The sequence below is a fragment of the Chrysemys picta genome, chromosome 3 (assembly GCF_011386835.1).
Source record: "Chrysemys picta bellii isolate R12L10 chromosome 3, ASM1138683v2, whole genome shotgun sequence".
NCBI classification, from domain to species: Eukaryota; Metazoa; Chordata; order Testudines; family Emydidae; genus Chrysemys; species Chrysemys picta.
In genome coordinates, this window is record NC_088793.1 from 152,924,128 (window position 1) to 152,948,255 (window position 24,128).

The 24,128-nt window shown below is 47.4% G+C and overlaps 1 non-coding gene across 1 annotated transcript; it reads left to right on the forward strand.

Annotated features, from left to right (window-relative positions):
• Positions 1–266: 266 nt before the first annotated feature.
• TRNASTOP-UCA (transfer RNA opal suppressor (anticodon UCA)) lies at positions 267–353 on the forward strand. Its single transcript has one exon. It is a non-coding gene; the product is annotated as a tRNA-Sec (tRNA).
• The last annotated feature ends 23,775 nt before the right edge of the window (positions 354–24,128 follow it).

The following is a 24,128-nucleotide window of genomic DNA, read 5'->3' on the forward strand; positions in this document are numbered from 1 at the left end:
AACCAATCAGCTTCAGCAATATTTGCATAAAGCAGCTGGAGACATCTAGTTAGGAAAAGCGTGAGAAAGGGGCACCTAGGGCTAGTCTCTCCCCTCGAGGGGAAGGAAGAAGCCCTGAACTCCGCTGAGTGAAGCCTCTATATAGAAACTAATAAATCTAAGATAGAGATAGTACGGGGGGGGGGGAAAGAACGCTGTTCACCCTACATTGAAAAGTAATATTATAGCTGTGGTTTATATACCGTTGTAATTGTATTTATATAATTGCCCGGATGATCCTCAGTGGTCTGGGGTGCAGGCTTCAAACCTGTAGCTGTCTAGCGACAGAGTGGTTCAATTCCACCTTTCGGGCGTCTACGCCCCCCCCAATTTTCACCTTCCTGCTGGCTGTCTAGTCTCTCTCTCAGCAGTGAGTTTCCCTTGAGTAGTAATATTGGTGGGTTTCCTCCTAATTATATTGCCAGTACTGCTGATTGATCAACTCCACTGTCACTGAGGCAGGCCCTAATGCTGACTGATTATTGGGTGTTATTGATTTGTGAATTTCCCTATCTATTATCAATTGATTAGTGATGCTTTGCAGAGTATTCACCAGTATTGATGGAGTTCTTTATTATTGATGGTTGATACACTGGTGAGTTTCCATATTATCAACCAATGTGTGCTGTCAATTAAGGAAATTATAGGTTTATTGATTGGAGAGATTTTCTGTTCCTCTAGGGCCCTTAACTATTGTTTGATTAGTAGTGCTATTGATGGGTGAGGTTCTTGCTGACTGGTTATTTCATGTTAACTGCTGATGAAGTTTCCTGGTTGTTGACTTGGAGTTGTTTAATTAGTAGTATTTCCTTTTATTGATTGATTAGTGAAGGTCCCTATTATTGATTAGATGGATGAAGAGTAATATTGATTGAGGAGAATCCCTGTTACTGAGTAATTGTTGGGAGAATTTCCCTATAAGTGATGAGCTGGTGGCTACAGGCAGATATTTTATATATATATAAAGAGAGCCACCATTTTCCTGAACTCTTGAATTTGGGCATGTCATCAAAACAAGCTTACTATGTTTATTATACTTCCCTGAGTTTGATACCCAGCTGTTGTTGCCTTCCTCCTTTGGCCAAAGCATGCACTGGTACTCAGCACTGCTGGAGTAAGTTGACAGGACTTAGATGGAGTATGAGAAGGAAAACCCAAGTCTAATTGGATTCTTCTAAGTAGATCTTTATTAGTGTCATTTCACATCCTACAAGAGAGGAAAAAATAAAGGAAACCATGCTGTAGGTCTGCTCCATATTGAATATACCCTGTCTCCCACCCACACTATCATGAAGACTCTTCACTCCAGCAATAAACATTGGTGCTAATGATGTCACCCAGCCCCATGAAAAATAAAGGGTAATACGATGTTGAAAAATATATGGTCCAGGTAGGAAGCATTAATTCTGTGATGTCCAACTGAAGAAGCTCCAGCATTGACCTTAGAATTTTCAGGGTTTCAAGCAAGCAGATGACTCCTAGCTACCCCAGAGTGGGGCAGAGTGAACTTGGACCATCATTTCCTCCTCTCTGGTCGCACTGCCAGGAATGGGTGATCTGACTGATGAATCCCACTGCTGGAGGGCAGGAATGGACTAGCCCACGTGATGATGTGACAACACAAGATCATGAGGCCTCAAGTGTTTGTTGTTGCTGGTTGTGCCTATTGCTGACCCTGAGTGACTCTGTTTCCATTACAAAAATTGACTCATTCGGTCTGATGGATATTGGGGCAATAGAGCATCAGGTGCATCCAGTACCATTATTGTTTGGCTGAAACCTAATTGCCTTAGATCTACTGAGTGCTGCCACCAATCAGAAAACCTCCACTTTTGCACTAGCCTGTACTGTCATTTTTATGAATAAACTGGCCTACGGGGCAACAGTTTTCTGATGCTCTGAAGTGCACATGTCACATCAAGGCTTTTTATTGATGTGTAGGATATTTGCGTGAGCTTTCCACAATGCAGCTAGAAGCGACATGAATTCCAGATGGCTATCCGCTTTGTGCCATTCCATCTGTTTCTGTAAATCAGTCAGTTTGCATCCTCTGCTCATAATGCACTTTCTGTGTGAAATACCATCATGGCCTCAACAATTAATTAATGTAATGCAATTTGGCTTTGGGCTTTTGTTTCCATCAGGGATAGCTCTGGAACGGCCTTTGCCCTACAGTGGGCAGCTGAGAACGGCAAAGTTAGCTGCCAGCTTCATAACAGAACATAATAAGCTCTTTCATGTTTGGTTTATAAGGGAACATGCTGTTTGTATCTGTTTTGTTTTTTTCCAAGAAGTAATCTGGGATTAAATTATGACAATCAAATTCTTATATTCCACCCCACGCCTCACACACAAGCACACAGATGGGGGTTATGGGCTCTGAGCTAGAATTGAACTGCACAACCAACCAGTTTGCATCTGTTCTTGGCATTGACTTTGCTTGTTTCGGCAAAGCAACAAGAACAAACCCGCTTCTATTCAACCGTCTTGGAAGACAGTAGCAGATTTAGATTGTGTGTAGTAGTCTACCCCTAGGGGGAGCTAGTGGGTTCCTGACTGTCAGACACATCACCCAAAGGACAGTGGATCTCCTGCTCCAGGAAGGTTATGGTAAGCAGAGTTGGTCCCAGGATTTGTGGGGTCCTAGGCAAAGTAGTATCTGGAAGCCACCCCCCACTCGTTGCTTCCCTAGAAGGCATTTCTCCCCACCCCTCTGCACTTACACATTCCACATCCTGCCCGTCTGTGATCCCTACTTAACTGGGGGCAGACCCCTCACACTTCCTCTGCTCTGCTACCTCTGGTGCACTATGAGCATTGCCTGGGAATCCAGGAATGGAGCTTTATAAACATCATGACTGACTCTTACATGGGTGCAGCAGGGCCTCTTTCACCAGCTCTAGACAAGGGCTAGGGACAATTGCAGTCCCAGCATTCAGGATTCCATGAAGTGGGCGAGGCGGAAGCAGGGACACAGCCCTGCACTGATCTGTGAGGGCAAACCAAGTGTACATCCGGGAGCTTGGGGAGGGGCAGTGCCTCCTGCTAGGGCTGGGTGCCACCCCCAGCACGGGATTGTACCTTAAGGGCACAAACTAATCCAGTCAATGTGGAAGGGTAAGTAGTGGATTCATTCCCTGCTGAGCTGGTACAGGGGACAGAACGACCAACAGATGGGGGAACTGGAAGCTGGCTTTCCAGCTGATGTATTGGAGGGGCGTGGGTGTCATGAGGCCCTTGGAAGAGTGGTAACCTCTTCGTGTTGGACCATCCGATGAGCCCTATGGCTAGAGTAGAACATTAATGCTGAACCAATTGGTTACATCATGTTGGACAAGCAGCTAAAAACTGTGTATAAACTATGGCCATTCAGTGATTGGTCTCAGTGATTGGTCTGGTAAAGTGTTCAGTGGCTGAACCAAATGAGTGCTACTCCCGACATGCAAAGTTAATTGAACTAAAATTAATTGAAGCTAAAATTAACTGAACAATCTAAAAATGGTTAAAATACAAGCAATGGAATCTTTGGACCCACATTGCACAAGAGTTTTGCTTTTGCTGAAATGAAGTCACCTCGCTTTGTTTTCCAAGCGGATCACAGTGTGGTGTGGAGGAAGTGTCGGTGTTCATGGGTGAATGTGTATAACATGGCTCCCTGTGCGTATGGCTGAGTGGAGTCTGACTCAGTGAACATGTGTTTATGGGTGAGTGTACGACCGCAGGCATGCATTTTTGTGTGCAGATAACAATGGCTCTGCCTAGGTTGCCTGTGAGGGCTGAACCCAGGACTTCTGGATCTAAAAGAATTAGGGTGACCAGATGTCCCGATTTTATAAGGACAGTCCCGATTTTGCGGGCTTTTTTCTTATATAGGCACCTATTACCCACCACCCCCCGTCCCGATTTTTTACACTTGCTATCCGGTCACCCTAAAAAGAATAAGCATCTAAGACCCAGTCCGATCAGTTTGGAAGAAGTAGCACTCACAAATCTCTTTTGTGGTCCAGCCACTAGAGGGGAACAAAGACCCATGCTGGTTTAATGTGAGGTACATATGCACAAACAGGCCCAGCTCATCAGCTACAGCTGAAGAGCACAGAGCAAAGCTTGGGAAGTGGGGGGGGTGCAAAGCTGAACTCTGTGCCCAGCTGATTTTAGGCTGCCTGTGTCCCGGTCGCCGTCTCCGTAGGGACTAATATGGCAGCTAAAAATCAGCAGGGAAGTCAAAGCCACCCACTCTACACAGGAGCAGGGGTAAGTGTGGGTTTGAGAGTTGTCATTACGCTGGTTCTGCACCACTGGAGAGGCTCCCTACACTGGGCTGATCCAGGTATGCCAGCTTTAGGGCCCAAGTGCGCTGGTGGTCAGGGCCGGCTCCAGGCACCAGCTGAGCAAGCTGGTGCTTGGGGCAGCAGATTGTTGGAGGCGGCATTCTGCCCAAACCTAGGGCGGCACGGCCGTTCTTTTGTTTTGTTTTGTTTTGTTCTTGTTCTGCTCCAGCCGCCCCGTAGGGGCCGGCGGTGCGGAGAACCAGAGCGCCCTGCAGAGCAGTCCTCTTCCTTCCCTCCCCGCCGACCGGAGCGGAGCCCTCGTGGTAGGCGGCAGGAGGCGGTGCAGCGGGAGGGGCTGCGTGGCAGCGCCCCTGCTGTAGCCCTGGCCACCCTCTTCTCTCTCTCTCCTGCCCACTCCCTCCCCCTTCCCCTCCCCCCCCCAAGCTGGTCCACCTGCACCCGCGCTCCGGCCGCGCCGCAGGTTGTTGTTTTTTTTTTCCTTAGGGCGGCTAAAAAGCCAGAGCCGGCCCTGCTGTTGGTGCAGTGCAAAGCAGCTGCACCGCAGCAGAGGATTTGGGCCACTCTGTGCTTACATGCGCAACCTTTTTTTATTTTTTGTTATGAATGGGGAAAGCTGAGTTCTCAAGCCTGGGCAAGTGCCAGGGGCTATTGTTGTCTGTGTGAGTCACAGACGTCACGGAAACACTGCAGCCAGGGTTTGATTTTGAACAGCATGTACCTGTGTGCATCCCACACGCACACATACAGCTACGGAGGCTGGAGCCCAGCAGAGAGGCAAAGAGTGTTTGCTAGTAGCATATTGACCTGAACTCCTTAAATGTCATTAGACACACTCCCTTGGCAAAACGGTGGCTGGCGTGACTCACACAAATGGGTAGAGCTAGACGGTCACCCATCCTGCAAGGCTTTATTTGGAACTAGAAAGGTGTCAGTCATCTCCCCTCCAGCGCACTTCCCAGATCAAATCCAGCAATGATCTCTTTGGTTTTGACAAGAGCTGGTCAGAAAATGGGTGTTTTTTTCCCCCCTGGAAAATTTCAGCATTTCATCCAAAACCTGAAACATCAAACCCTGAAATTCTTCCCTGAAAATTGCCACACACAAAAAAACCCCAGAAAACAAAACACGAAAGAAAGTGCCAAAAATCAAGGAGTTTTTGAGTTTCTGGTGTTTTTTCTGCTGAAAAATCAAATTTTCAAGGAAAGCAGACCCTCGCTGTGAAAACATTCATTGTGTTAAAAACCCAATGTTCCATCAAAAAAAATTAATCAGAAAATGTTTTGTCCAGCCCTAGTTTTGCTATTTGGTAAGTCATTCTATGTGGGAATAAAAAACAGGAAAATATAGTCAGGAATATAAATCCTTTATTTCAATCTAGGGTGCACAGGATACACATTCAGCAGGATTTAGGGACAATTCATCTCTCCCTACTCAAGTGGGCAGTGCCATTCACATGAGTAACACAAACAGGATTTGAGACCTCATTTTGGGAGGTGCTGAGCTAGGGTTACCATATCTAGCAAATAAAAAAAGAGGACCCTCCACAGGCCCTGGCCCCGCCCATTTCCCCACCCCAGCCCCGCCCCAACTCCACCCCTTCCCCACCCTAACTCCGCCCCTTCCTCCGTTCCACTCCCAGCCACGCAGAAAGGGCTGCCCGAGCGCTACCGGCTTCACGGTTTGCCGGGCAGCCCCCAGACCCTGCGCCCCCGGCCGGCGCTTCCCCAGCGCAGCTGGAGCCCGGGAGGCGCAGGGTCTGGAGGCTGCCCGGCAAACCGTGAAGCCGGTAGCGCTCGGGCTTCGGGCAGCCCCCTTGCCTCCGGGCCCTGCGCCCCCAGCCGGGCACTTCCCCTCCCGGGCTCTGGCAGCGCAGGGTCCGGAGGCATGGGGGCTGCCCGAAGCCGGTAGCGTTCAGGCAGTCCGGCTCTTAAACAGAGCCGAAGAGTCACAGCAGGAGCAGAGCCGCCGCGGCCGGAGGCTCTGCTCCTCCCCTGACTCTTTGGCTCTGTTTAAGAGCTGAGCTGCCCCAGCGCTACCGGCTTCGGGCAGCCCCCATGCCTCAGGACCCTGCGCCGCTGGAGCCCGGGAGGGGAAGTGCCCAGCCGGCGGCTGGGGTCTGGAGGCAAGGGGGCTGCCTGAAGCCCATAGCGCTTGGGCAGCTCGGCTCTTAAACAGAGCCGAAGAGTCAGGGGAGGAGCAGAGGCGCCATTTTCCTGGACATGTTCGGCTTTTTGGCAATTCCCCCCGGACGGGGGTTTGAGTGCCGAAAAGCCAGACATGTCCGGGAAAAAGAGGACGTATGGTAACCCTAGCTGAGCTCCCTCAACACCGTTTGACTTCAGTGAGAGCTAAGAGCTCTTAGCAGTCATAGGAGGCACTGTGCACTTCATAGAATGCAGCTGATGGCTCTAAGAGAAACAACATGTATTGTAAGGTATATAGCCAGATCTTTTATGAGTTTATTGCCAGCATATAGACTCTCAGAAGCATTGTTCTAACGTCTTCAGCTGATTCAGACTCCTTATAGCCAAACTGTAGTGTAGATCTAACTTCTCTGTCTCTTCTTTTCTTTACATTATCCTGCTTTGCTGAAAGTTACAAATAGAACTCATGTATTTGAGTGGAACTACGTTTATAATATGTTCCAAAGTTTTTACTAAATGTTAAATAACTGGTTAGAGTTTAAAACTGAAAGATTTTAAAACATATGTGTTTTTACCACTGATCTTGTTCAATTTCTCTTTGCATTTCACTCCACTCAGACTTGGAAACTATGCTAGTCCTTTGGTTTATAATCTGTATCGAGTCAGTTTCACTTCCTGGTTCTCACACACTAGCACAAGGCAGTTCCGTTGGGTCACAACAAATCAGAGGTTTTGTTTAAATCCATAATGATTCCTCTATTCCCTTCAGTCTATGAAAACCTTTCAGTTCCCCTTAACGTTTGCAAAATAGCCTTTTTTTAAAAAATCTGAATTTTGGACCTAAAGTTTGTTGATATTGGCCCTTTAAAATGGAGAAAAGGAAAAGGAGGTGAATGTCACTGATAAAATAATAGTCATGAAAGGCGACTATATTGGAGAACTGTATTAACGTGGTATATCCTGTGTATGGCAATAATATTTGAAAGGAAATTGCAGGTTTTCTGATACAGAACTCTTCTTCTGAACCAAGACAGTTAAACAGTCTGGAGGTGTATGCCTTGATTGTGTTAATGAATAGCACCAATAGAAGCATAAGTCATGGCAGGGATGCAGCGATATAGGTAGGCATTAGTACTCTGTGCACACACTGCTGAGCTGTATCCATATAATCTCCCAAAGGCGGACCAGCCATTATATACACTCTGTCTCATCCTTACTAAGAAAATGGCTGCAGTTGCAAAGGGAGTCCCAGCAAGATGTGGATAAAAGGTCTGATGGATCATCTGATGGTCACCACAGAAATGTAGTGCTGGGAAATTAAACCTGTATAAGCCAGAGTATGTGACTGCTTTCACCCATGCCCCTCAAAGCAAACCTTCCCAGGGAAAACCAGATTCCAGATATTTTATTAGCTTAAAGGCACATCCTGCTGTTTACAGCACTTTCAGACTGAGGTGAGATGGGGGCATATCTCACAGCCCATGAGCAGCTGAGAGATAACTAAGGAGCCTGCTGCCTCAGTGGCTTAGAGCACTCAAGCCCATGACATTTCACCACATTTTCCCAAGAGACTGTCATGGATGGTTCCACCTCTGCAGCAGCTGGGGTGCTGCCACAGGCAGAGAGAGGAGAAAATCACATCAAAATAAAACTAGTTTGCCTTCATCCCAAATCTATATAGGCCAGCGGTGGTTGTTCATTGAACAATGAATGCAGTTGCTTCCGTTTTGTAGTTGGAAGAGCCAGGCTGGAGCAGCCCTTCCTGTGCCTTGGCTCCTGTAGCTTGTAGGGCAGTAGGGGGCTCCCGAGCAGCAAGAAGGATTTCAGGGAGGGCCGACTAGCAAGCCCAGCGGGGGGAATGAGGGGCACTCTCCAAAGTGACTTTAATTAACGAGCACATGTGCAGCTAAGGCGAGTTACAGCATCCCACTCAGAATGCGGACTTGGAGCGGTTTCTGGAGCCAGCCATATTCTGTTCAGTAGGAAAGCGCTTTTGGACTGCCCATGGATTGGACAGCTCTTGGACAGCGCCGTAAGAGCAAGTCCACGTACGGGCTGCCTGCCTTTCAGCTGCCAGCTCCAAGCGGGTTGTTTTTCTTGTCTTCTCATTTTCAAGGAGTGCGCAGCCAGATGGCCTGTTTTCGAATGCACTGTGCGTTGGTTGGATGTGTGTTTGGAGAAGCTGCCAGCTTCACGAGAAGGAAGAAAGAGCAAAAGAAAGGAAAAAGCGCCATTTGGTATCTCTTGCTGGGATCTAGCCAGAGTTGAGGCTCTGTTCTAAGAAAGGGGGAGTCTTAAAAGAAAAATTGTAGGCAAAATTGAATGCTGGAGAAACTTTCGTGCTCGACAAACTTTGAGACTGAAGTTCTCCACGGTACCTAGCCCATCATCTACCCTACTCAAAAGCACAGAGCAAGTACTTCAAGGGCAGCTTCAGAGCAAGCTTCGTGCACACACCCTGCTTGCCTGCCAATGTGCCTCAATCATGACCTGGAGTGACCATCTTTAAAGTTGAGTCTCCATAGACCATTCAGACCATGGCCTATCTGCTGAGACTGTCAACACAGAGGCCAGCTGGTGCCAATTGTTATGGTGCCTTCTGCGATTTGGCCACTGGGATCTGGAATTAGACCATCCAACCCATGCAGGTCACTCCTAGAAAAAAGAAGCCGTCATGGACAGCTGCCCAACAGTCTATGAAACTTGTTCTGATTTTGAGGAAAGGAGCAGCATTCCCCTCTTGGATCCAAATGACATGTTGAGATTGAGATTCTTGTCTCTCTGTGTGAATGGAACTATCCCCTGTGTGGATCTGGAAGATGAAATTAGCCCTCGCTGAAAAAATATAGACCTTTCAATGTGTGGGATAATTTATTTAATGCCCTTTAATAGATAATTCTATAGCACTGTTTTAATCTGGGAGGAAAAGTGTGTTTGGAGGGAGGGTAATTCAGACATTTGGGTAGCTTTAGGATTCAATTAGCCTTGTCTCACTCATGTAGGTATCTTGTTCTGGTGATGCCAAGCCGCAGTAAGCAGCAGCAGTAGCAGCTACTGGTATTTGGGACCAGAGTAAACCATGTCTGCAACCATCCCCTCCGGCTGAGATGCCATTGTGTTTTATAAGCAGATTCATCTGCCTGCTTGCTGAAATCCTGACATGGAGGAGATTTTGTGTGTGTGTGTGTGTGTGTGTGTGTGTGTGTGTGTGTGTGTGTGTGCGTGTATATAACTGAAAACCTCATGTCTCTCCTGATTGCATCAAATTATTTTCACTAAAATGATCAGAATTCAAGGGTCATCAGGGCAGACAGTGTCTCCATGGCAACACAGGCTGGGCTTTACAGAGCAGGTATTCTTCAGGTAACAAGGACACAAATATCAGAGGGGTAGCCGTGTTAGTCTGAATCTGTAAAAAGCAACAGAGGGTCCCGTGGCACCTTTAAGACTAACAGAAGTATTGGGAGCATAAGCTTTCGTGGGTAAGAACCACACTTCTTCAGATGCAAGACACAAATGGATGTTCTGACTCCTACTCTGGTTCACACACCCCAGGCAGAGCCTTCTTCTAGCTGTAGTATTGTAGTACATCTGTGGCTACACACCATGTCCTCTTGTAACTTCACAGCCGCAGCAAGGACAGAACTCACAGTCTCTGATGCCACAAAGCATAGGCACCTGCCACTTGAGCTAAAGGATCATCTCAATCAGCTGTCCACAGTCTAGATACACATATCTGAGCAGTTTAGATGCCACTCACTACAAGGCAAACTAACCAGTTTGCTACAATGCATGCAGAGGGCACCATGCATATACCACTCCCATTATACATGAGTCTTTGGGCCAGAAAAGTGCAAAATAGAATTGAATGAGATTGCCTCCAAAAGAAAAACGAGGCACTGTGCACCTTTCGTCTGAACCACTGGCATAAAGAACAGGATGAAATCACTTTATTTGAAGCGGGAATTAATACAGAATATTTGCTTCCCCTTTAATCAAATTGCAACGTGGAAGAATCCAACTAGGAGCTCCACAGCTGTGTGGCGGCAGCCAGTTTGCACATGGCTAGGGCTGATTATTTAGTCAAGGGATCTAACTGCCTGATCTTCAATGAGTGCTGTGTAATAGGACTGATAAAGGGGATATGTTTTTCCATAAATTGTATGGAAAATGTAGAGCACGGGGAGCCAGGACTCCAGGGTTCTGTTCCCAGCTCTTCCACTGACTCACTGCTGACCTTATGGAAGTCACCACACCTCTCTGTGCCCGTCTGGCTGCTGGGGATCATCATACTTACGTCTTGCACTAGCAGGGAGAGGCACAGGGGAACATATGAGGTTTAAATCTTTACAAAGAGCTTTGAGACCCTTGACTGCAAGGCGTTATGTACTGTGAGTGCAAGGTATTAGTAGTACCAAAATACACACACTGGCCACCTACTGCAGCTGTGTCAGTCGGCTGTTGCAACCTGTGCATTTGTGGCATGTCTCTTCTTTCCACTCGCTTTATTTTGTCATTTCGGTGCTTCTCCTTTCCCAGGCAAAGGCAGCATCTGCTCCAGTTTAGTTCCCAGCAGCTGTTGCATCATGTCTGGAATGCAAACTTCTGCATAGTGTTTTTAACTCAACAGGCCAATCGAAAAAGGGTGAGACAACTCGCTGTAGCTGTTTGGCTGGGTATAGCTACCTGGCCTAGAGGCGTCCAGTGACCAGAGGCTATACGAACTCCCTAACCAATGAGCTACAGGAATTTTGAAAAGTTGTTAAGTATTGTAAAGAGGAGCAACCTGCCTTCTAGTGCCACTCATGTCTGCTCTGTCCCACCATGTGGTGTGATCTTCCTGGAGTTTGTGACACCGAGCAGGGTCAGGGTTAGTCAATATTTGGCTGGGAGAGCTCTGAGAAGAACTCAGCTGCTGCTGGATGTGGGGTTGGCAAATCAGTGGCTGTCCCCCTTCCCTCCAAGTTAAAATTCAACTAATACCCCAGCGTGGCATTAGGATATGCTGCCTCTTTCTGGCATTGTGGTGGTGCCCATAACTGAATTCAATATTTCAGGTGGGGTTGGACCCCAGCTGGATAGCACCTGCTCTATCAGATGGTCCCTTTGCCTGTGCAGACTACATATAACAGAAACTATCATGTTTCAGAAAACCTCAAAAGCACTACCGAGTGCATAGTGGAAGCTGTTTGCTTTGTGGAAAGGAAAAAATCTGGCTTCTCTCATCTAAAGTTAATTAAAGCTGGGATTTTCAAAGGAGTTGGTTCCTATCTCACCGCGGCCCTATGTTGAATGTTTCTTGAGGAGAGAAGCCACCTGGCTGAGTCCAGCTTTTCAACATCTCTTTTGAAGTTGGTAAGTAGAAAATCATCAAAGAGTGACTTGCAGTTGGGAGCAGCTCAGCCAATCAGATTCAGAGATTCCCTTTTGGCTCAATCAGCTAAGCTGGTGTCTACAGTCCATGGCAGCCCCACTTAGAGTTCTGGCTGGCGGTAAAGAGAAAGGCACAGATCCACACATACAGCAAGTCTAGCTACCAGATGGGAGACCCCACAAACTGGTTGCACCCAGATGGAGCAAGAGTTGAAGAACATTTGTTCAGATCAAAAACCACAAATTGGCTTCAGCAGTGTTTGCAACCCCACTGATTGGCTTCTAAGGAAAACTGGTGTGAGCAAAATTATGTTCACAAGTCTGTTCCAAGAAACGGAGTGTATCTATGTGTATTCACATGACATTAATACTCACGCCAAAATTGTCTAGCAGCCATTTTGAAAACGCTTTGTGGACCTGAGAATCATCTAATCAGTGAGCAGAAACAATACCATGTAAGTCTAGGGACCAATCACACAGCACGAATAGGAAATACTCCAAGCAACAGTGATGGTGACTCGCTTGTGAGTGACCCATAGGGAGAGATGTGTTTGTCTAAACCAGTGGTTCTCAACCCACGGTCCATGGGCCACTTCTGGCCCAATCAGCACACAACTGCGCCCCGTGTGACATCCTCAGGGCCATACAGGTAGTATATATATTGTGAGGATGCAGCCCACATAACAATAGAGAGCTGTCTATATGGCCCACAATGGTAAATAGGTTGAGAACAGGGCCGGCTCCAGGCACCAGGCAAGAAAGCACGTGCCTGGGGCGGCACATTGTAAGGGGCGGCATTCCAGCCAATCTTGGGGCGGCACAGTCTGGCTGCCTGGCCGTGGTTCTTTTTTTTTGTTTGTTTGCTTTGGCAGCCTGGTCCTCAGCTCCGGAGCCCCCGGCCGGCTCCCTGCGCTCCGCCAGTCCCAGCCCAGCCCTGCAGGGGCACGGACCCCGGCCCAGGGGGGCAGGAACTAGCGATCCCCACCGCTCACCATGCCACCAGGTTCCGTGGGACGCGCCACTCCCCGCCACCTGCACCGGCCTCCGCCTCCTGCAATGCTCTGAGCCCGGCCTGGCCGAGCCACCTTTAAAGGAGCGGCTGAGCCAGCACCTCTTGCAGCCCCCGGGGGCTACGCCTGCCCGTCTGGGAGATGCACCCCAAGGCCAGAGAGGGGAGCCCCTCTTACCCGGCTGCGAGCAGGCTGCAGCGCCTGGCTGCCCACGGGTGGAGGGAGCGGGCGGGCGCTGCCCTTCACCTCCCTGCGAGCCGCCTTGACCGCCCTGCCGTATTTAGTTTTTTTGCTTTGACAGTCCGGACGGCCTTTTTTTTTTTTTTTTTTTTGCTTGGGGTGGCAAAAAAGCTAGAGCCAGCCCTGGTTGAGAACCACTGGTTTCATTACATATTTGTGACTCTCAAACAATTGAGCAAAAATCAGATAATACACAAACAGAGATAAGGGTAAAAATTGTTCAATAAATTGTTCACTGCAAATAGTTCACCCAGTTCTCTTTAGTGTCAGGTCATCTGTGGGTACACCCAGTGAGTGAGTGTATTTTCTATTCATGAAAAGGAGCACAGCTACTGAGTCTGTTAGAAATATTTCCTTGCTTATTTCTATAGATTCATCCCTCTGAGATCTCCAGTTGCTTTACAGGTATTAATTAATTCAGCCTCACAACGACCCTGGGAGGCAGGGCAATATCATCCTCCCTCCCTGCTTTTTACAGGTGGGGAAACTGAGGCACGGGATTGGTTCAAAGTCACTCAGTGAGTCAGTTGCAGAGCCAGAAATAGAACCCAGGAGTCCTGGCTCTCAGTTCCCCGTTGTGATAACTAGGCAAAATGCTCCCGCTCTGTTGAATTCCATCTAAGCTCTTTGTACAATAATTAGAGCAAGTTTATTTCCTCACTCGTTAACAATTAAATCTGACAGGCTTTGTACTAGGGGTGCTGAAGCTCTGGTGAGGGGAAGGGCTCTTCCCCATGATGGGAAGCCTGGAATGTCAGCTTAGTTGGCTTAAATAGGGCCCTGCTTCCAGCTGCCAGATATTTGAGTTCATGCCCAAATCTCTGTGGCAGAGTTTTAGGAATGGGCAGGAATGCAAACCACCAAAGGTGGGGGGAGGGGAGTCCCAAAAGGGTGAAGGGGAGATTTTAAATAAAATAGTGAATGTGGTTGTCCTTAGCTAGCACCTTCCATCCACTGAACAAACATGAATGGATGTTTACCTGGCTACATTACTCTCTGCCTCTGAACTAAACAGGTATTATATGAGCCGTACAGGTGACACACCAAGACACAGAGAGGACCAGGCCAGTCTTTTCAAACGTGTCCCCTAACTCTGGGTGCCGCGCTTCTTGGGTTTCCAGTTTGAGGCCTGATTTTCCGCGTGCTGAGTGCTCACAGCTCCCATTGAAAGGAGTGGGAATGGCAGGTGCCCAGCCCCACTGAACAGCAGGCCAAAGTGTCTCAGGTTGGACCCCCATGAGCTGAGGCACCCAGGATCTGATGACACGTTTGAAAATGGTGGTCTTAAGTGACTTGCTCAAGGTCACCCAGGAAGGTTGTGGCAGAGCTGGGAGCAGAATCCAGTTGTCCAGACACAAAGGCCTGGGCTTTAACCACCAGACCATCCTTTCCTTCTTTTGGAGGAAAATGCGGCAAGAGAGGGGCTGCCCCCCACTCATAAGGGCTTTTGGGAGAGTCCTGTGTGGTAAAGAAACACAGAGGCATGGCCTGCTCCCAACCCCCTTTCATTGGTGACTAACTGAAAATGCTCTGTGGGCTGAGATGGTCTGTAAACTCAAGATGGGGATGGGCTATTGCCCCTAAACTCCAGAGGGCAGGAAAGCTGGAAACCACCTGTAAGAAAAAAACTCTGGGAGATGGAAAAGCTGACGAGAGGTAGGACCTTCTGCTCCTGGCTCTCCTACTGCATCGGCCCCAGTTCCTGAATGGCCCTGAGCTCTGAATGGCCCTAACCTCCAGGGCCCCCTGAGCAAGAGCCATTGCTGGGAGATAATGGCAGGAAACCCTATTGTTTAATGTGCCTTAACAAATTACTCTACGCTCTTTGGGGCCAGGACTGTCTTTTCATTATAGGTGTGTACAGCACCTAGCACCAAGGGGCCATGATCCCTGACTGGAGCATCTCGGCGCTACTGTAATATCAATACTAATGACCCACAGCATCCTTACACCTCAGGGGCATCCCAACCTCCTAACACCATGTGCCTGATTTCAATCTAATGAAATCAATGGAAAAGTTGCCACTTATGTCAAGGGGCCAGTGTTTGGCCTCAGACATGCAGCAGAAACCTTTGGGTAACAAAGGGCCACCATTCAGCGCACTCTCCTTTGTCTACATCAACATGTGACTGCCCGGTTGGAGCACCCAGCGTGGGGATAGTGTGTGATTGCTGCAGTAAATGTGCAGGGCCTGGGCATTTGGCTTTGCCTCTAACAAAGAGACTCCTGGGCCTGGCCCCCAGGTCTCCCCTGCTGTTTTAGTGGCCTGTGGAGCTGGAACTCAGGTACCTCTGCTTCCTGGGGAGGACGGGACGATACTCCCCACTGGCGGGGTGGTGAAGGTGGAGCATGGGGCAGTGGAGGGAGCAGCATGTTCAACTGTCTGGCTTAAAGGGAGAGGTCTGGTGAGCCAAGGCAGTGGTCTTTAGGTCTGGATGCAGATTAGGGCAGGGTTTGGGGGTTCATTGGTGCCAGGCCCTTCTCCTGAGAGTTTGGCTCAACATAGCAGAAATCTCAGAAATCAGCTCTTTCTGCAAGATTTCTGACCTCGTGGGCTGCTTCCCAAGGACCCATGCTGAAGAGACAGTGTGAGATCCGAGGATTCAAATCTGAGCTTCCCCATCAACCTGATTTTTGACGGGGTTTGGATTTGAGCTTCTGGATTGGGCCCATTTCTTAAAGAAAAAAAATATAGTAAGTGTAAGAAGCCATGAGTTGGAGCGTTATCCTGTATGGAGAGGGGCTAAGCCAGCCTGGGGGATTTGGGGAAGGGAGTGCTACAAATAGACCTCTCCAGCCGCTTCCCTCTCACAGGGGCTCAGGTTTCCAAAGCATGCGGGAAGCCCGGTGCTTGATTGTGTCCAAGCATCTGCGGCATGTAGGTGTGTTCTGTGGCTGGCTAGAGAGTTCAGCGCAGCAGTACTGCAAGGGCTTGGGAGACCCAGCACAACTGCAACTGACTGTGTGGTTGTGTGGGGTCGGGGGTAGCTGTGAGAAAGGACAAGGGGTTTTTATGCAAGCAAGCTCCAGGTTCAAGGGAAACTTGCACTTTTAAGAAACGAGAGTTCAGCCAGAGCCCAGAGTGTGAAGCTGAGCAAGTGGCTTTCTAAAGAAAAGCTTAAGGGAACTTCCACGGCCAGTTTCACTACAGAAAATGACCCCGAAAAACCTGCAGCTGACGAGAGGGAATCAGGCTACTTTGCAACTTGATAGATGCTACAAAAATGCCACGGGCCGAGCTAACAGCCATGTTTGTTTGCTATATGGATACACATTTCTCCTGCGCATTATTACCACTAGTATTTTATTATTTGTACTGCAGCAGTGCCTAGCAGCCCCAACAATGGACCAGACCCCAACATGCTAGGCGCTGTACAAACACAAAGGTGGACCCAGCTTCAGGGCCTATCAGTTGCACAGGGTGAACAGGCTGAATTAAGATCAAAACCTTCTACACCCTGGAATCTTTGTTCTAAAGTCAAACCACCCCTTCTGCTTAGGTATCAAGGGCCCAGTCTTGCAATCACTTCCAGCCATGGTGTGTACTGCTATGTTTAGCCTCAGAGAAATCAACAGGATTGATACGGTAGGAAGCACTACCCCTACAAAAAAGTGTTTATAGAATCAGCCCTTAGACAGAAAGTTCCCTGGGACAGGAAACACACTTGGCTTTGAGCAGTTTTCCAATGATGCACCAGGAGCTATACTTATTGCTAATAAATAATCCAATATTGTTATCATTATTTATTATTTGTGTCACGATAGCATCCTTTCTTATGCACCACTGGATTCTGCCAAACCCTAGAAGAGAAGAACTGAACAATTACAAGGCAGGCTGGTCTTTGTCACGTCCCCCCATGGTGCCAGGACATTTGGCATTGTGAAATGTTGATGTTTCATCATGGTTCAGCTAGAAAACGTGGCAGGCAGCTTAGTGCCTGGCATGGAAGAAAGACAAAGAATGCATGGAATGTTTCCCAAGGCCCATGTCTTGTAAAAGAAGCGAGGTGCGTGCCCATTCACGAAATCGATTGTTCACAAATAATTTATCCAACAATTGATAGGGGGAAGTTACTAGCAATTTATTTGACAAATATGATTCGACAATCCAAAGAGCTGAACGGCTGAAGGAAAGGCTATTTGTGAATAGATTATTCAACAATTGATGGAGGAAGTGAAATTGTTGAATAAACTATTCACAAATATTATTCAGCAAACTGCAAGAGCTAGTGAGACGTCTCTGATTGTCAAGAACCAGGGGTTGAGTTCGCTCAGCTGAACCTGGGGCTACCCAGTTCAGATTTCAGGCAGGTTAATGAGCCCAGCTGGGCTGCAACAAAATTGCCCGATTGGCCGGCCTGCCTGAATGGCTGAAGGGAGCCAGTAGTTATGCATTTACGCTCAGCAGCAGGGTCCTGGCTGCTCAGTGCTTCTGCGTGCAGCTGTGATTGCTCCGTCCTGTGCCTTTTACCCAGCCCTGCTTCTGCCCTATTCCAGTCCTGCTCCAGTCTGCCCCAGGGCTGCTCCCTTGCCTAGCCTGTGACTCCAGCTCTGATCCCTGGCTCCAGTTATTGGCTTCTGACTCCAATGCTGACCGTTTGCTCTGGTTATTGACTTCTGGCTCTGACCTTTGGCTTGATTCCTGGCTCCAGCTTTGGTCTATGGCTCTAAGCACTAGGCTGGGCCTAGGTCAGACTGCCCATGTCCCAGTCCTGTCAATAATACTGAAAGCAGGGCAATGGAAGTCAGGACAGCTGGGGTGAAATCCTGGCTCCATTGAAATCAATGGGAGTCTTGCCATTGACTTCAATGGGGCCAAGACATCACCCTTGGCTTCTATTCCTGTCTCTGCCATAGACTTGGGGGTATGATTCAAAACCCACTGAAGTCAGTGGAAAGTCTCCCATTGGCTATGTTACCTTGGGTAAACCACTAAGGGCCAGATTTAGAGCGGTCTTTAGGTGCCTAAAGATGCAGATGGAATTTTCCAAAATGCCTGAGCAGGTTAGGTGCTTAACTCTCATGGGCGCTTTTGAAAATCCCACTAGGAGCCTATCAGCATATTTAGGGGCCTAAATGCCTTTGTAAATCTGGCCCTTAACCTCTCTGTGCCTTGGTTTTCTATATGTCAAATGAGTTTAATAATACCTGAGAAGAGGCTCGGAAAGCTTAATTCATTTATGCCCATAAAGTGCTTTGAAACCATGAAGTAGCTGGTCCAACCAATGCAAACTGTATTCCAGGCCTGTGTTTCTCTACCTGCTTATTCCTTTAGCCAGAATAAAGTAGAACATTGCCTCCCTTTAGTACCTTGTGGGTTCTGCAGTAACGACTTTAAAAATAGGTATTGGCACAGAATTAACAAAAATCACAAGTGTCCCAATGAACCAAGCATTAGACAAGGCTGCTCGGTTTGGTTAAGTCAGAGGGAAATGAAAAGTTCCTGCAGTTTTTAGAGCATCTCTTCTCTTTGAATAAATACAGTGACTGTGTAAAACATTCTCGGCTCCACGAAGCTGGAAACGCTTTTGTTGTGGCCAAGTGCAGGAGCCACTCTCTGGGCCATGAGATGATACCATGAGGGTTTGGTCTAATTCATTGGAAGGGGGGGGGATTTCATATTGGTGAGTGAGGCAATTCAGAAAATCGATTCAGCCTTCCTTTCAAAGATCCCCAATCCCTTTACAAATGTGAATGAATCTAGCTCCGTGACCCACACAGATATTATTGTCTTTCTTTTCCAGCTGGGGAAACAGAAGCACAGAAACATGAAGCGACTAGCCTGGGGACACACAGTAAGTAGAGCTGGGACCAGATCCCAGGTCTCCTGCTTCCTATCTGCACATCCATCCTTCCTCTTCTCTAATTGCTTATTTGATTATCCTAAAACAGGCAAAGCCAAGATGCAATTTTAAACCACTTCTTCACTGTTTGCATCTGTAAAGTTCAGCCAGTTAGCAGGGCTTTCTCGTCTCCATAGAGCAAGCCCAGAGCAGTTTCCCTGATGACGAGGTGTGGCTTGGAAGTTCTTCATTGAGCTCTGGATCCAAAACCTATTAGAACCTATGAAAAGACGCCCAATGACTTCAATGGGCTTTGGATCAGGCTAGAAGTTTGATGATTCATCCTTGCCTATTTTCATTTCATTTGGAAAGTTTAGTTTAATACACTGAAAACATTTCTCCCACAGCAGTTCCTCCAGGAGCCTCCTTACTACTCAGTTCACCAGTTTAGCTCAGGCCAAGTCTACACAACCTAACTTATACTGGCATACAGCCACCACAGTTATTAAATCGCTTGTGTGTGCACACACTCGGCTGCTTGTGTCATCAGTGTGCGTCCTCACCAGGAGTGCTTGTATCAATTGTATTGTCAGTGTGGGGCTTTGTGGAATGGCTCCTGAAAGCCAGTAACAGGCAACATAAGTAGCACAGTATCTACACTGACACTGCATCAATCTAATTACATTGACTGTGACATTACACCACTCAGGGAGGTGGTATCACTAAATCGGCATAAAGACGTATTTACATTAGTGGGAGCCAAATTTAAGCAAAGATACTTCCACAGCTAGGTTGATGCAAGGCAACTTACGTTGACCTAACCCTACAGTGTAGACCAGGCCTCGGAGATCCCTCTCTGAAGCTGATGTATTGAGATCTAATCCCTTGGGATAGCAGTCCTTAGAAAACAAGCCTTCTAACCTCATACAGGCCCGAGAGATGGTAAATAGGTCGGTGGAAGGATTATCCTGTTGACCTAGTGGTGTCTACATTGAGGTTTAGGTTGGCTCAATTATATCACACAAGGCGTGAAATTTTTCACAGCCCTGAGCAATGTAGTTAAACCAAACTAACTTTGTAGTGTAGACCAGCCCTTAGCCCTTGTCTTCGCCAATCTAGTTACAACTGTGCAAATTACTCAGTTGTAGATGGGGCCCTGGTTCATGTTTTCCTGCATTAACATTCACATTTATCAGATGTCCTTCTAAGGCTACGTCTGCACTTAAAACACAACAGCGGTGCAGCTGCTGTAGCACTTCAGTATAGACCTTTCCTACAATGATGGGAGGGGTTCTCTCATCATTGTTGGTACTTCACTTCCCCAGGAGGCGGTAGATAGGTCAAATTCTTCCATCGACCAAGCACTGTCTACACCGGATGTTAGGTCGGCTCAACTACATCTCTCAGGGGTGTGTATTTTTCACATCCTTGCGAGATGTAGCTATGCTGATGTGACTTTTCAATGTAGACCAGCCCTAAATCTTGTCTCAAGACAAGTCCTACTTGGGGACCAGAGCGTGTGTGTGTGGCGGGGGGGGGGAGAGGAATCCCATATGCTCTGTATCTTTAAGGATCCATGTAGCATAAAAAAATAACCTATGGTTGTGTCAGCAATAGGTCCCGCCCCCAAACTGAGGTTTGAAAATGGTTTAATTTCTGAGGGGGATGGGACAAACCCATCATCAGTATTGTTCCATTCAGCATAAGTGAGGCTGTGGGTCACCTTTTCCAGTAGGAGGTGCAGAGGCGTGGTGGTGTGGGGGGCAATGGAAACCTCCCTGCCCACAAAAGAAAGAAAGAAACAAATACACGTTTTGGCTCAGGAAACTTTTCTGGGGTCTGTTCCGTTTGAGATTTAAACATTGAATCAAGTTTAGAGGCAATCCTTATTTTTTCCACACTGATTCACCCATCCCTCCCTAATTCCTGCCAATCAATTAGTGAGTCACAGGATCCTCTCTGGAACCAAGACCCCTTTACTGTTATTTAGGAAGCAAAGACAGGTGACTGGCTGCTGCAGTCAGCTAATCCATTTATTCTATTAACCTAAAATTGCAACAGGATTATGAGGATTACACATGACTCCCAGCTGGGATTTGCATTGCTGATTGCTACTCCTTTCCTGAGTGAAATTTGAGTCTGTGAAATGGTCTTCATTTATTTAATTTCTTTTTTATTATTTGACCTTTACATTTCAGCAGCTCGTTGAATGAGGAAACAAGGGAAAAATTGGTAACTAATATGTTTGCTTGAAAAGACTACAAGATTAATTGCTCCTGGCTGAATCCGCCTGGAAGCATGGCTTCCCCTCAGTGGTTTGCCCTGCTTCTAATCTTCAGGCTTTATTAAAAAGTTGCAATTAAATGGTATGAGCCCAGGGCTGGAACCAGGAACTCCTGATTTCTAATCCTGCCTCTGACACTCATGCCATCTATGGCCTTGGGCACATCACTCCATCTCTCTACCTCAATTCCCCCTGTGTACAAGATGGGGCTCACACTCCTGCCTGTCTCACAGGAGTGTCATGTGGGATATTGTAAAGCATTTTAAGACTTTCAGATCACACCCTGGATATTTTCAGGACTGAGGCGACCATATGATGGAAGGATAATATCACCATGTCGCAACTCAACAGCACTACACTGGTGGACAAAGCTGAATGACAAGTGGCATGCGTAGCACATCTGAGAGCTCTCAGGGCAAATGTAATGGTGCACGTGGGGCAGAAAAACCACAGCAGCATTACCACTGATTTATGAAACAGAAGTTTGTGGCCAAGTCTGAAAGTCACCTGAGCCCTGGTGTTCAGGAGCGGCAGCTCTAAAGCTCACTCTGCCATATCCTCTGCAGTGCATACATAGCCCAGACTAGTGGCGTCTGAAAGAAAGAGTGAAACTGACACATAAAGGCATCAGAAGAGCCAATTTACAGTAGTTAAGAATTGTAGTGTATCTGGTACAGAACAGGCTAGGGACTTCCCACCATGCCCTTCTGCCCTTCAGAGCTGTCTCTGTCCAGGCTGATGCTGCTGTTTATTTTCACTGATAGCTGGACACCCCCAATCAATAGACCAGAAAGTTTCTAATTGATCATCAAGTTTGTTGCACTCTGTGCTGCAGCTCCCGAGCATTTCCGTGCAGTGTCCACGGCTTGTGAATTATCGGGAGCTTTGAGGATTGTGTGGTGAGAAAATCAGGGCAGGAATCTGCTTCATAGACGTTTCAGGGGAACATGCTGCAATGGGGATCATTTAAGTTTTCCAAGAAGAATCTGACTGATCAAAAGCTCAGCCCTACCAATGATGTCGAATTATAGGAGATTTAGTGAGGAGATGGAAACGCTCTGCAGAGAACCAAGAGTGGCCAGAGGGAGAACTTTTAACCATTTCCTATAATAAGTCTGTTTTGACACCATCCATGCGATAGACCATGGGCTTTACAAGCACTTATGGAATCCACTCTGGTAACAGTCTGTGTCCAGATGAAGGGCCAGCTCTGTTGTCCAGGGGCCATACTAGATGATCAGGTGAGTACCAGTTGCCACTTCCTGGATGGAATACAGTGCTGTGCCCTGAGTAAAGCAGCTTAAAGAATATGGCAAATCTTTTCTCACAGAACGCTGTTGTTTTTTAAAGGTTGTTCCTTTCAAAAATGTCCATTGAAATTTTCCATTTTTTTGGATGAAAAATTGAAAACTAGAAATTTTGGTATAGAATTTTAAAAAAAGATTTTTCTAGAAACTTGCTATAAAAATACTTATCATTTCTCCCTTCTCCCCTTTCCTTCCTTTTCACTTTTCCTCCTATTTGCCACTAGAAAAAGGACAGGAGATCAAGAAACAGGGGGGGAGGTGAAGGGAGAGAGAACCCAAACCCTGAAATAAACCCCCAAATTTCATAAGTGAAATTTTTCATTCAGAAAAAAGGCCACTTTTTTGTTAGAAAAAAAAATCTCGAATGTACAGTTCTGACCAGCTGTGGGTCCTGATCTTTGTTACTAACCTGCCCAGCCACTTAGTAACTCAACGGTTACAGAAAATAGTTTTGCCATGGGGAGCTAAGTACTTCCATTAAGAACCGCTGCGTATAATGTCCTCAAAGGGGAGTCAAGCAACACATTCTAGTGCCAGACGAAAGGGCTAACCATGAGACTGCCTGCAGGCCAGATTGGTTGACATCAAGAGGTTCTTTTTCAATTATGATGATAACATTCTGTGAAACATATCAATTTTAAAATATAAGGAGCAGGTCCTAGAGTTATGTACAATAGAGGATTCTCTATCAGTAGCAGCTGCTACATCACGTGTATATGGCAATTCCTTCCTTAGCTGGTGACTGCTAGTTGGTGAAGGGATCAGGTGAATATGTAGCCATTCTACTAACCCGGAGACGGATTCTATGACAAAGCAATCATTGGTGTTTGCAGTTTGTCAGTGTAACTGGCGCTAACATTCCTATATGCTTCCTGACAAGCTGTTGTTTTTACTTCCATCCATGTAGCTTGTATTTTGGTTATTCGTTTAGGAAGAATCTTATAGATCCATGACAGTTCATTTGCCTAGAGAGGGCATGAATATCGTTTCAGCTGTAGAGTTATATTTTTCAGTGCTATCTTTAAAGGGCAAGGCTTGGAAGCTATGACAGTTGTATGTAGTGGAAGTAATTTAGCCTTCGAGGGGTGGAATTCTTTTTTTAAGCTCTTCATGTAATCTTCGTTATTGCTAAAGAGATCACTACCCAGGAGCAACTGGGTCCAAACTGATGCTGAACTATAAATAACTAGAGAACCTGGGGCCATTCTTTATAGAGCCAGAGTGGTTGCCAGACACAGTTGACTTCAGATGCTTGTCTAAGTGTGAATGCCTTTGCCTGCATTTCACCCGATATGTATCATAGAATGACAGGGCCGCCCAGAGGATTTAGGGGACCTGGGGCAAAGCGGGGGAGCTGTGGCGCTTGTACTCACCTGGTGGCGGTCCTGGTCTTCAACGGCATTTCGGCAGTAGGGGACCCTTCAGTCGCTCCGGGTCTTCGGCAGCACTGAAGGACCCGCCGCCGAAATGCCGCCCAAGACCCGGACTGCCGCCGGGCCAGGGCTCGTGGGGCCCCTCCGGGGCCCGGGGCCTGGGACAAATTGCCCCACTTGCCCCCCCTCTGGGCAGTCCTGGATTTAGAGCGGCATTTCTCAAAGGCGGCCACCGCGACCACCAGGGGTTTTTCTTGCTGCCACAGCCCCCTGGACTGTGGGG